The sequence below is a fragment of the Ochotona princeps genome, chromosome 28 (assembly GCF_030435755.1).
Source record: "Ochotona princeps isolate mOchPri1 chromosome 28, mOchPri1.hap1, whole genome shotgun sequence".
NCBI lineage: Eukaryota > Metazoa > Chordata > Mammalia > Lagomorpha > Ochotonidae > Ochotona > Ochotona princeps.
Window position 1 is genome coordinate 13836307 of NC_080859.1, and position 12571 is coordinate 13848877.

General features: G+C 36.3%; 1 long non-coding RNA gene across 1 annotated transcript in view; it reads right to left on the minus strand.

Annotated features, from left to right (window-relative positions):
• Positions 1–3183: 3183 nt before the first annotated feature.
• The window catches only part of LOC105941880 (uncharacterized), a 173599-nt gene continuing 164211 nt past the window's right edge, over positions 3184–12571 (minus strand). The window contains exon 3 of the long non-coding RNA XR_009244339.1: positions 3184–3291. This is a non-coding gene — a long non-coding RNA (uncharacterized LOC105941880). The remainder of the gene's footprint in view (positions 3292–12571) is intronic.

Below are 12571 nucleotides of genomic sequence, written 5' to 3' on the forward strand. Positions count from 1 at the left end.
CCTGGGTCCTGGCTTTGGACTGGCTCAGCTCCGACCCTTGTGGACATTTGGGGAATGAATCAGCAGATAAAGATCTATTTCTCTGTCTCTTTCTCTCTGTAAATCTGCCTTTCAAAAAAAATCCAATAGAGGTTTCTTTAAAAGAAACAAACTTTCATTTTTAATTTTAAATTTAATTACCATGTGTTCTCAGGTTACGACTATAATGTGTCAAACTGAGTATCTTCTCTGCTCATTTATATTCAGGGTTTTATTAAGCTCCTGCACTTGGATTTGCATGTTTTTCTTCAGATTGGGGAAGTTTTCAGCTGCTATGTCATTGAATAGTTTTACTAAATCTTTTCTCCTCCCTTCACACTTCAAAACCCCAATAATTTAAGTATTTGTTTAAATGTGTCCCACACATCTTAGGGCTACCTTCCACCTTTATACCTTTTTTGTTTGAGAAAACCACCCGGGGTTGAAGTTCAGATATAGATTCTTCTGGATCTAGCCTGCTCTTCAGGCTTTCAACTGTGTTGTTTATTTGACTTGTTTTATTGTTAGTATTTGTTAGTTATATTTCAATATACCCATCTTTGATGAATTTCTCATCATGTCATTTATCGCTTTCCTGATTTCATTTATCTATATTCTCCTGCATCTATGTGGACATCCTTATCATCTTTGATTTTTTATGGATATTTGATCAATTTCCTTTCTTTTACCCTGTTTCCCTGACGTATCATATTTTTGACTCTTCCATGTTTCTATGTTGATGTTTGCACACCTGGTGGGTTAGCAGTTTCTATCACTATTACCTAGTAGCTTTTCTGATGAAGTAATTTTTTTTTTTTCCTGAAGGTGCACCTTCAGATAGACTATCGGGGTGGGCTATTTTGACTTTACAGCTGGATGCTGTCATCACGTTTCTCAGTGGCTACACAGGGTGCTCCTCATAGTCCCAGCAGACTGTATGCATCTAAGTAACAACTGAAAGTCAGAGGCTCGCGCTGCCAGTGCGCCATTCCTACATGGCCTGCTTGTGACAGTGCTCTGTGGGGAAAACAGTGTGTTGGTACTAACCTAAATTTCATCCTTACAAGTGGATAATTACTCCACTCTGAAGGGATGAGGGAGGAATGCAATAAGCAGTCTTGTTACCACTTAAGTTGCAATTCTAGATTACAACTAGGCCTAGAGTTCACCCTGAATGATGTGCCACGTTAAAACGAACTTGTAATCTATGGCCATTGCATGTAACTATGGATGTTTCAAGTCCAGAATAAAAATTCAACTAGTGGGCCAAGGCTCTCTCCCTGGGATTGGGACAGCCTCAAAGCTTCTATTTACATGCAGTGGTTCTACTACAGGCTCCCTCATATCTAATTGTTGGTTTTCTAGGTCCAAGTTATAGTCCTGTGTTCATTTTGATGTCCTACACCCCAGCAGCTGGAGTCTCAACCCTTTCTCTGCGCATCAGTTAAGACGGTCCCTTGGCCACCCAGACTAGCACTAAATTGGGTTGTGTGTGAGTTGTGCACGCAGGGAGCCCTGAATTCTCTGACAGATGTCTGCCAAGCACTTAAGAACTCTGTGACATGCCAAATGAAACACTTGTCTCTCTTGCCAAGACACAGCTTCCACTTGATACCGTGTCAGAAGATCTGTCTTTGATGACTGACATGGGTAGTGGAGCCTCTAGTCTCTATGTGGTCCTGGTAGGATTTAAACTGAATTATAGGGTTGATATGATTCTTAAGTAAAATGAATATTCATGTGTGATAGATTGGTAAGGCAGAAACTTGCACAACGCTGAGGCTGAGGAAAGCTCTATTCTCCCATCATGAAAATTCTGTTTAGCACGTCATAACCACTCAGCAAGATCCATATTGTCAATTAACATCATCACCATCTTCTTGAATTTCAAGAAATGATTTTACTCAGGTTTTCCAAAATTATAGGACAGGATGAAATGCAAAGAATGAAAAAACAAATGCAATTCACCTTGGCTGAGCATCTGACCATCAACACAGGGCAATAATCCCATGTTCTAGCCTTCTTGTTTTTGACATTTATTCTTAAGTAAAACATTTCTGTGTTTCAGTTCTACAGCTGGGTTCATCTCGCTGCCTTATTTCCCAATGCATATGGAGCAGTGACAATTTGTACTGTATTGGGTTTATCTATTCTTCCCTGTTAAGGTAACCATGTTTGGTATTGCATTATTTATTTATTTAAGAAAGAAGTATCCATTTATTTATTTATTTTAAGGACACAACGAAAAGAGAGATGGGAAGACAGAGCAAGCACATGAAAGCATGTGAGAGATAGTCAGAAGAGAGATATCTGCTGGTTCACTCTCCAGAGGTCACAACAGTCAGATTTCAGACAGTCCTAAGCTATAAGCCAGCAATCCTATCTGCCACCTGAGTGGCAGGGTCCCAAGTAGGAGGGAGACTTTCCGGTGGCTTTCCAGGCACAATAAGAGGGAGTAAAGCCCAGCACTCTGATATGAGATGCCTGCATTTGAAGGGAAGGCTTAACTCACTTCACCATCATGCAGTCCCTTTATTCCTCTTTGTGGTTTCATTCACTAAAATGAAAAATGGCAGGTGGAGGGTGAGTGGGAATGCTTCCAATAATTCCATAATGAAGATTTGGGCCACAGAGAGAGAATGTTAAGTATTTTGCTTTCTGCCATGCCAAAAGCCATGTCTTAGAATCCTTTCCCCAGGCTATTTCTTCATTGAGCATTTCCCATTAAGAGAGTGACAGAGAAGCAGCAGTACTTTGCTAGTCATCAAGACAATTTGTATTTTAACTTAGCTATTGATCTCTAAGCATTTCCATTGATCAGGGTGAAGGAGAGAAGAGTGATGTGAGTAGAACATAAATACCTCTAGCCATCTATATCTTATCTTCAATAAGATACATATAAGAAGGTAAGATATACCATTTAGCAATGTCACAGAACTCTCAAATATATCAGATTAAATTTGGAGGATTAAAACGTAAAGACAATAAGGTGATCTATAGATTTCAAGAAATTAAAATCAAATGCTCAAAATGCCATTTATGTTTTGACTGCTCTAGTATTCAGAATACAAAAAGCACATGAAGGTGCATGAAATTATGGAACTTAGTGTATACTTGCATTATAATATGCATAGGAAATGCCACATGCATAAGTCACAATATCCCTAATTGTTGAGAAACTCATGCTTTCAATAGAGAAATAAGAAGAGCTCAGTTTACTCAAATGAAAAGAGTTGTAGCTTTTGCCAAGAATTCTCTGCTTTATTGGTGTCCCTGAAGCAATAATTAGTATTCTTGCACATTAAAACAGAAAAGATAAGGAGTCTAGTGTCATGGCATGGTAGACTAAGCTTCTGTCTGCAGTACTAACATCTCCCATATGAGTGCTGGTTTATGTCCTGGCTGCTCTACATCCATTCCAGCTTCCTGCTTATTCACTGGGAGTGCAGCAGAGGCTCAATGTCCTGGGCCCCTGCACCCACTTGGGAGACCTACAAGCAGTTTCTGACACCCAGCTTTGGACCAACTCAGGTCTGGCTGTGGCAGCCATGTGGGGAATGAGCCACCAGAAGGAAGATGTCTCCACTGTCTTTCCTTTCTGTAACTCTGTCTTTCAAATAAGAACAAAATAAATCTTTAAAAAAGAATAGAAAAATATAAAAATGGAGATGAAAGCAAACAATGGAATCTAATCGTTAGGAGCCTTGATGAAAGCTGTATGCTCACCCACATTTTATACATAGTGAAGAGGGACACTGGATAGCCTGCTTTAATGAGAACTAGTTTTTGTGACCATCTAATATAATGTTTAGGAGCAGTGAGTCCCCATTTGGCCTTGGAATGAACTTTGCTCATTGCTTCATTGTGTATCTAAAGCAACAGTGGACTGCAGTAATGGGTGTGTTAGCACCTTCTCTCACCTCTGCCCTCCTGAATATGCCTACTTATTAAGATGCAAAAGTGCCTAATTGTAAAGACGCAATGCAATATTAAATTAGCACGATGTCCTAATTATCAAGCTGCATTTTCACTATTTTGCATTTGTGTGTCAAACATACATCTGTTTCTGCTGTGTGGAGTGGAAATATGTTACTGGATTTGTTAATTACACTTAACAGCAGAAAAATGAGGCTGGTTTGTCCATCTGGCTTTGCACTTTCACTTGAAAACATATATAGCTCAGATCCATTATCTGATTGATGGGTAATATTATGCTCATGTTTTGCAATTCATTTTGTTTGTTAAAACTGTCAAAACAATCAGCTGGCTATACTATAATCTTGCTCATTAGCAGCTGGTATCTTTTACATTTCAGTAACAGCCTGTTACAAATGTTTGAGGACAGTGAGCATTCCTGGTCAAGGACAAAGATAGTCCAATATGGGTAGCAGCCCATCCATTATATTGTAAGAACACTTTTAAATATTGTATTTACATCACATGTTATGTTAACTTTGCTTTTCTCAGAGGAATATTGTCATGATGATATTTAATGCTTGGGGCAGTAAAATATTTGTTAAAAATGTTTAATGAGCTAACTGCAAAAAATGTTCTAAAATTTCGCAAGGGAGAATGTTGGACTTGTTTTATTTTTAAATTATTTATTTAAGAGGGAAGGAGACAAGGAGGGAGGGGAAGGGTGCAGTAGTAAGAGTGAGCGAGCCCATCTGTTTGTCTCACTCACCATGTGTTCACAGAACTTGGGACTGAGATGCAGCCAGGAGCCTGGTTTCATGATGCCCCACATCCATAGCAGACATTTAATGATTTGAGCCATCCCCACCATTTTGTAAAATCTTCACTGATGAGAAACTGCCGTCAGGAATTGCAATGGGGGATCAAACCAAACCCCACTTCCTTTTTTTTTTAAGGATTTAATCAGTGATTAATTAATCCAGAAATCCAGATTGTTTATATGAAGAGAAGGAGAAACACAGAGAAAGATATTCCATCCATTGGTTCACTCCCCAAATGACCACAAGGGCTGGAGCTGAGTTGATCTAAAGCTCCACTTTTAATAATAAGTGCAATACGTGCAGACATCTTTCCTTAACTACTAAAGCAAGCAGGTGTTCGTTATGGTACGACATTTTTCTTTAGTTGTTTAATGTTTAATGAAGGACAGAGCTTTCTGTTACAGTCTTTCTAGTGAGAATGGACTTTGAATATACTTTTTTCAGTATCTCTCCAACACTAACATGTTTACTTAAATGTTTGCTTTTATAAAAAAAATATTATTTGGTGTTTTTATTTTAGGGAACACAAAATTATTTGAGATGGTCCACTGAAATTTGATTAGCCACATTTGAATATACTCTTTAACTCATACTAATGGCAATAATTAATAACTTATTGATTCTGTGATTTTGAATGCTTTCTCTAATTGTGTGATTAATTACTGTGTAGTCTGTTGGACACCACAACTTGTAGTTTCAGAATATCATCACTTTAATGTTTGTGTTAGGATCATCACAAACATGTCCCCAACAGTAAATTAATCCATCCCAGCCACTGAAAATATCAAATTTAGTAAGTAACACTATGTACTTGGGTATTAAAAATATTTATTTATTTAATTTGAAAGGCAGATTTACAGAGAAGAGTGACAGAGAGACAGAGATATTCTGTCTGTGGATTCACTCCTCAAATGGCTACAATGCCTGGAGCTGAGCTGCTCTGAGACCAGGAACCAAGAATTTCTAGGTCTCAATGTGAGTGGTGGCATCCAAGGAATTTCGCAGCCCTCCGATGCTTTCTCAGGCCACAAACAGGGAGTTGGACCAGAAGTGGAGCAGCTCGGACACGAGACATGTCCCAGAAGATATGCCAGTATAGCAGGCAGATAGTTAGCCCAATATTCCACAGCATCAACCCCCATTTGGGTATTTTTTTTAAAACACAGTGGTAAAATCAACATTATAGAAAAACCAATGATATAATAAAATCTTTTTAAAATAAGATTTGTTTATTTCTATTGGAAAGTCAGATATACAGAGAGGAAGATCTTCCGTCTGATGGTTCAATCCCCAAGTAGCCACAATGGCCAGTGCTGTGCCAATCCGAAGCCAGGAGCCAGGAATTTCTTCCAGGTCTCCCATGCAGGTGCAGGACTCCAAGGCTTTGGGCTGTCCTTGACTGCTTTCCCAGGCCACAAGCAGGGAGCTGGATGGGAAGTGGGGCCACCGGGATTAGAACCGGCGACCATTGGGATCCCGGCGCATGCAAGGCGAGGACTTTAACCACTACTTTAACCAGTACACTGGATCAAGTTTTGATGATATAATCTACTTGCTCCTCAAAGTCTTTAAGTTCCTTGAAGAGCTTGTCTCAGCAAGATGGAATAGCACTTTTTTTTCTCTTGTGCTCTTTAATCCTTATTATTCTTTCAAGTGCATAAGCTTACCACAGTCTCATGATTTACACACTTAGCCTTTTGGAAGATGAAAGCCATTGAAGTGATTTGTTGGCTTCTTGATTGATTTTGTAACACCAGACTACTTCATCGTTGCTGTGCCTAAGTCAGAATATCTACACTTCCCATTAAGCTTCTGAATCAAAAGGATTAATGTGATAGTGGAGAGAGAATGTGTTCCAAAGTAGAAATAAATCAAACTAGAAATCTTCACAAAGCAAAGGGCATGCATTTCCATTGAATAATCAAAGCAAATTATAAAAACAAAATTATCTCTTTATAAAAAAGGGGGAAACTGCCTGAAGGAAACACAATAACTAATCCTATAAAACTGTGCAGATCTGTTTTTATGGTGCATTAAAAACTTTGTTCATAAAAATATAGTACAAGTCAATCTCCAGCAAATAAGGAAATAATCTGGCATGAGCGGTACATCATTTTCGAAAAGGCAGTTAACAACAGAGTATTAAAGAATGAGTTACAGAACCTTTACAATTTGGTCCTTTCTATCACATTTCCATTACCATCAACTGTGTGTTTTTCTGGACCTACTGAAATTAAACACCTTGTGCATGCAATTCTTTCCCATAGCTCTTTGTTAAGTATTAACAAGGTGATTTCTATCCCATTTGATAATTATTATGTATATAATTATGTACAGACATAATTATAACAGAAAATCAGCCCCTGCTAACTGTATTAAAATAACTATACATATGTTGCTAGTACTTGCAGTGATGAAACATACTGACTTGTTAGGATCAGTCTTTGTATACCATAATTTCTCAGAATGATCAATTGAAGGTTCTCTAGGATTCTCCATAGAAATAAAACCAACTCTGTGTGTGTGTGTTTAGAGAGTGTGAGAGAGTGATAGAAATGAGAAACTGAATGATCTCACACGGTTATGAAGAATGGCAAGTTCATGTGTGTAATGTGTATTAGCAGATATGACTTAGAAAACTGATGTGTGAATAAAATCCCTCTATGTCTGTTCTTTGCATTTCCCACGAGGCATTCTGCAATTCTCATAAGACACAATCATTGATTGAGTAGAAGAATGACTAGTCAATACTCTGTTTTTCATACTCTCGTATGCTTTATTTGGTAAGTTCACCAAAGGTTTTTTTTTTTTTTTGAAGTATTGTTTCTCTATCATGTCTTTCTTGATTCCCTTCAAATTCCAATAATACATTTGAATCAATATTTATTCTTATTTTGCCTTTAAGACTTTCCAATTCGTTTTGTCTCTACTTGAAATGGAATAATTGCACGGTGTGCTCTTGCTATTCTGACTTATCTAAAGATGACCACTCCTTTCCAAATATGAGAGATGATTGGCTGTAAACATGTGCACTTGGTTCTCTGTATTTAGCTAATGCTTCTCAGTGATTTTATGTCCATTATAAAATTCTGTAACAATTGAGTCTTTTTTAAAAAAAGATCAAACCAATGTCTATGAGTAGGTTAATTTCAATAGAGCTTAATGTAAAAGTCTCAGATAGTTACCAATTATCTATTCACTGTAAACATAGCAAAACTCAGTGGTTACATAGTACTACAAAAAAATATATACACTCAGGAAGAAGTATGCAGAAACTTGCAAAAACAAGTTAGATTTTTACTGCAATATATAATACACTTAAGACAAAAAGACCCTATCATAAATGTAGAATTGAAGCTGATTATGAAGCTATTAGATTCTACTTTTCAAATTAGCTTTCCCAAATCTTGAGTTAGCACGCAAAACTTGCATATGTTTAGGTAGTACATTTTTGCTTTTGTAACTCATGCCTTTCTGGTTTACCACATATGCTATTCAACAAGTTCAAAGCAGAAGAAATAAAAATTCAAAAGAGTCCATCTCCAGATACTGCTTTCCTTCAAACAGAACAGTGAAATATATAGCAGTAGATAAAACAAAACTTCCCTCCTGGAATAATACTAGATGGTATCATGCCTTTGTTTCTTGGAGATATGGACACCTAAATTAATTGAGTTTTACCAAAAGATGTCTAGAAGTTTCTCCAAATAGATTATAGTGGGACCATTCTGACATAATAACATATGCCACAAACTACTTCAGGTTATAAAATGTGCTGCCAGTATGAATTGTTTTAAAAGCAGACTTGGGCAAGTAGTTGGAGAAAAGAAATATTGAAGGGCAGACCTGCTAAATCAAAAGGAAGCGAGGGGCAATAAATGCCAAGATGCTGAGTACTTGTGAGATTTACTGCAAATTCCCACTGTGCAGTAGTTTCATTTTTTTTTCCTGTGAGGAAAATGAAGTTATTATAGGGTATCATGCCAAATATCATGAAATATCATGGAAAAGCACTAAAAATTGGTTACTTTTCTTATAAGATTCCTGAAGAATATTTTTGTAAGAATCAAGAGCCTAACCCAAAACTCAGTGAACTGTATTTTTAACAACAAAAGAAATATTCTTTGTAATTACCTTTAATTAATTTCTTAATACAGGAAATTTTTTATTTTAATTTTACTAACATAAAGAAAACATCATAGGTGGAAGTGTAAGAACAAAAGCCAACATCTCCTCCGTGTCTTCACTCTCCCTCCTTCTATACCCATGCATTTTTTATTATGATATATTTGCATGGATGTTTATATCAATTTTTATAATAAATAGTGCATTATTTTGCACATATAGATATTATTGAATCGTCTCCAGATGTGGTATGTGTGTTAGCCTTGTATTTCCAGTAAACAAGATACATTTCATTTTTGATCACATTCATTCTCAATCTATGCATTATTAACCTGTATATTTTAGTAGGATGACTAATGTATCTAACAAACTAACTGGCATTTGCGGAGTTATGTCTCATAGAAACATCATTTATGAACTCTAACAGCCTTAGCAAATGTAAATTTGAAATTCAGATGAAGTCTTAGAATTGTATTCATGAACTACACGAGTTGAATCAAATTCAAAGGATCTGAAACTGAAATGCCTAGAACAAGCTTGCATCCCTATCAAAGTAAATGCTTCTTTTTCTGCCACCTTCTTGAGGAACTCCTCCAGAATCCTTTCATCCTTGAACTCCGTGCAAGTGTTGGAGTTCAAGACCATTCCTTTTCCCAATGGGATGAACTCATGCTCCAAATCTTTATAGAATAAAGAGGTTGATCTTCCAGCTGCTAGGAGTGTTGTCAAGAGAGAGCCACAGTTCAGTCACTGCACCCTTCAGTTTCTTCCTCGGCTTCATACAGCTATTTGGATCAAGTCACATCATCAGAGATGTGACTCCCACACTGTGACGGGTTGAACAACGTTGCACAGACTTGGTCATTTGGGCTAATTCAGGGCATTTGTGATCAACACCTTTGGATTCAGGACTGCATTTCAGGTCCATAGAAGTCAACTAGAGTTCATCTCAGCTGGAGTTATCCTTCTGTCTCTTCTTGCTTCCTCTTTTGTACAGTATTGATTTCAAGTGCAATCCCTAACAAACAGCCTGGAAGCCAAACTGTCCAAGTGTGCTCCTTCAGAAATCTGATTTGCAACAGCACTTGCAAACATTAACCCTTAAATGCGTTTAGCCTTGTTTCTGATTACATCAAAGGTGCAAAGGACTTTCTCACCTCACAGACCTGTTTCCTTACATGGCTATATTCATGCAAATTTAAAAAATTTCCACTCATCTGTGAGATAGAGAGGTTAGGTTACCCATGTGGTATAGCTTGAATATTGGGTGCCCACAATAACCCGTGTGTACTAAAGCTTTGATCCCTCAAGTCTTACATTAGTGTACAATAATTAAACATGCAAAATTACTAAAATTACAGTATATGAACATGTGATCTTTAAGAATCCAGTGATTTGTGGATTTGGAAAAGCTCATTGGGATGGAGTCTCATTATTGGATCACAGTAACTCTACATAAAGAAATCAGGTAAAAATACAATTTAAGAGTGTCAGATTTATACACATACTCATGTACATCCACACACAGAGTCATTCACAAGAACCCTCCTCATTTTTGTAAAGAATTCAAAATTTTTATCACTTTTGTATGTTAGTCTCTTGGGTATTTTGTTCCCACTTACTTTGTTACCAGATTTCATGTTGACACAGAAGCCGGCAATCTTTAATATAACTCTGTGCCAGAATATCTCATAAGCGATGTGTGGCTAGAATATTGTCATTAACAATCAAATGTGATTTTTGTATAAAGCAGAGTATGCTTATGAAAACTCTGCATTTACTTCAGTTTTCTCTTGTTTTTTTTTCTGTACTCTATGTATATTAATGAAAGTTAAAATCTAATTAGAAGGCAAGGAGAGAATTTAATCTAAATCGAGCTGTTAAATATTTTAAAAGAGGAAAGTATCTAAGTATTAACTGTTCTAAGTAGAGAATACATAAAGAAAATACCTCCTGCGTTGGTCTGCCTTTGTTCTTTTGCTTTGAAGTTACCTGTGTATTGAAATGGGTGTAATTTATTCTAGACTCGAACAGAAATCAAAATAAGTGTTTCGGCACAGATGTAACAAAGTTCATGTATGTAACTCCCCTCACCAAATCACCTGGGCATCTGAGAACACTTGACTATAGGGAACAGCTGAAGTATTTATAAACGGAAACGTCTGAGAAGGATAATTATACCCAAATGCATAAAGAACCAGGTTACAGGCTTTGCTTGAAGGACAATTTACTGAAACTTGAAAGCATCATGGGATTAAGTGCTAACAATGTGAAGGATCATTATCTGAGAAGTAGTATTTCAGAATTTCCTCTACAGTTCTCCGCGAGGTTGAGAGAGGCAGCACAGTGATTCCTCTGCTCGACTGCAGCTGTCGGAGGCACTGAAATCGGCACGCTTGAGTATCATAGTATTTTTTAACTTTTTTGCAAGGAATGCCTTCTTGCACATGTTGCATATTACCTTAAAATACTAAATGCTGTTGCCTTATCTGTTATATTGTATAAAGCAACTCCTTTAATACAACAGAAAAACTAAGTATGTGAAATTTTAAAAGGTAAAAAAAAATTATTCAATAAGGAAAGGACACCTGATTGAAGTGGTGTGTTTTTTATTCACAACACTGAAAATGTATCTACCCTGATTCAATTCTAACTTCAATCTACAATTCAGTGTTTAAGTGAATCCTCCTTGGTGGTAAAAACACTGACTCATTGTCATAATTTCAATAGTTAGCAGAGCTAGGCATAGACTAGTAACTCCTTTACTATTGCCTAAAATGTGTTTGGTACCTGATTCTGAGAAAAAATATCAAATTGGCAAATTGGAGCTTTTTCTGGAGGTGAAAACATCTAATTTAAACTTTTTTTATTTTGCAATAAACCTGAAATGGCAAACTATTTTGATATTTCAAAAACAATATCATTACTGTGATTTTTGTTGAGCCAGAAAACCAAACTGTCTAATTCTAAGCAGCTACAAATGATTTCACTTTTGTGCCCTTAAAAAAATTTAAATGCAGCAGCTTGCTAAGTTATATTTAAGTTAAATGAACCTTTTAGAAGTATAGAATTTTCACTTTGCAAATGACTCATTTGGTTGTAGATTGATAGGACCTTAAGATTAGTAACCATCGTTTCATGTGTCTCATAATTCAGTAATTTTCTAATCTTGTTAAAAGCATCATTTTAGACACCATCCCATTTATACTTCATTTTTCTTCTTTATAACTTAAAGTGAATATGATATTCATATGCACTTAAAAATTACCTAATTAATTTTCACACATCCTAAATATTCATATCTACAGCCTGTCATTGCTTAGTAAACATGTAATTGCTTTAAGGAACCCCATATAAGAAAATAAACAAATTACTCAGATGATTTCATATATACCAAGAGTCAGAATGTCTAAATATGATTTTATGATTCCATCCAAATTTTTACATTAAGCATGAAATTTTGTTCTCTACCAAAAAAAAAATCAGTTATTCCGGAGATATTTATTCCCTCTTTACTTTTAAAGAAAGAAACAACACTATTTATAAAGTAGAAAACTCCTCTGTAACAAACCATGACCTTTGTTGGGATTGTCCCCATTTATAAAATATCTTCAGGAAAACACAAAAAAGTGAAAAAAAATAACACAATCATAGACAAGGTATTTAAGCCTTATCCATGGGCAATGCACAAA